Source organism: Mchenga conophoros, linkage group LG7 (genome assembly GCF_057382185.1).
Source record: "Mchenga conophoros isolate Kocher_MC1m ecotype Shallow Benthic linkage group LG7, M_conophoros_male_GT1.1, whole genome shotgun sequence".
In the NCBI taxonomy this organism is placed as follows: Eukaryota; Metazoa; Chordata; class Actinopteri; order Cichliformes; family Cichlidae; genus Mchenga; species Mchenga conophoros.
The window spans coordinates 43,648,789-43,650,701 of NC_140532.1; positions in this window are offsets into that span (position 1 = coordinate 43,648,789).

Consider the following 1,913-nt stretch of genomic DNA (forward strand, 5'->3'; position numbering starts at 1 on the left):
GGTTTTCATATAACTGGATCTACAAAAAGGCATGAATATAAAACAATTTATCTGGGTTTATTCTCCAGCTTGGAATTCACATTCATGTTTATTCTTCCTTGTTTGGTGCACGCCATTTTGAAAGAATAAAATGTACACCATCACAGCTGCCAGCATCTCATTAGAATATGTGCTTCCTGTCTCCTTGTCTACTGAAATCTCTCTCCCCTTCTGTGCAACCACTAGAAGGCGCAATAATTAGTTCCTCTGAAGTGAGTAAGCCTGGCTAACCCTGGGTGGGTTAGCCAGGCTTTAGCAGTTTTAAAATACTATTTTAACTAAATATAAATTACCGAGAATATCTGATTTTATAACTTCCTGTTTTTCCCATATTATTGTGCATATGATTGTTCTGGATCTTGTGGGTTTTTTTCCTAAGATCTGGAATTCCCTTACAATTAGAGCTTCTCTTTTTTTGTCTTATAACAAAAATAGTGTTGTGACATTGTAAAATAAACATATTTTTAAATTACCTAAGAGGACAAACGTGTTGCTGTTCTTACGGTGTAATTTCAAAACACCGCTCAAAATGCTTTTAAGGACTAAAATGCTCTGCCCGTTTTGCAGAGAAACGAAGGCTAAGATATCTGACAATGCTTTCTATTCAAAGTGGGGGGAAGAAATGACCATTCTGTTTCAATGAAGGCTATTTTATCTGCCTTACAGAAAAGAGTCCATAGACTCCCATAGATTGCGTGCGATTTGTGGCTTGAATTAACGAGCACGGCTCTCATTCACCGGACTTCACAGAGAGAGAGAGAGGGAGAGAGAAGAAGAAGCTTCCGGCTCGTGAAGGCGAGAGATGTCACGTGGCGTGTGCATCAGCCAATCAGGAGTAAGTGCGCATTGCGATCCTGTGCTGAAGGTTTGTTTTATTGAGGGGTTGGTAGTGATCAATGGGCGAGTGGAGCAGTCCACGGAGTCGAAGTTTCTGACTTTGAAGACTCAAATTTTTTGTCTGTGAGCTCCAGTAAACAGCTCCACTTAGATAACTGCAGGAAAACACGTGCACTTTAATGCTTTACCACGCACTCTCGTGCAGTTCAAACTTTTGCGCCCGTTTGGAGCTGTTTTGTTGTTTCTGGATCTACGCTTTATGCTTAATGTAAATATTGCATAGAAGGGCAACTTTACGACTTCACTGCAGATGAAGCAAAGAAATCATTCCGAGCAATCAAACTGCGCAGCTCGCACTCAAATCCCACCGCAAACACAACAACATAACTCCAATAGCGCCAAACGGCCCTATGACTAAATTTGCTGCTGCTGCTGCTGCTGCTGCTGTTACGCCGCGATGTCTGGATGATTAGGTTTCGGTCTTTGTTTTATGCCACAGCTGCTCAATCTCGGGCAGTTGGTTGTATTTCCTTGGGGTGATATAACTCTTGCACTCCATTAATAAGGTAGCCACCAGCGCTCACATCAATCTGGCTGCGGAGACAGAGGGCCGTTGCTCGCCAAGGCGTCACGCGCTCAACGGCCAATGAGCTGAATGAAATCAGCACCTTGTTGTAAATCACGGGTGACAGCGAGCTACTTGTGTTTCCTCTCAAGTAAGAAATTGGAAATCAGTCCGGGTTTTCTTAATAGGAGGTGCTGATGTGTTGTTGGGGGCAAAAGCTAAAATGCACCTGTGGGAGTGGCGGTGTCTCAGCAAAGCAGAGCTGCACTGATCAAGGGATGTTTCACAAATCAATAGAAATAATGAGAAATAAAAAACACACACACCTTGAGTAAGTTTTCCCTGTGTGTCTTTGTAAAGGTGTGACAGTGCAGGTGGGGGGAAGCAACAATTCACTCGCTTATATTGATGAGAATGAAACGAGGCTGGGCTTCAGTTCCTGTGGTTGCAACCTTTTCATGACGTCGAGACA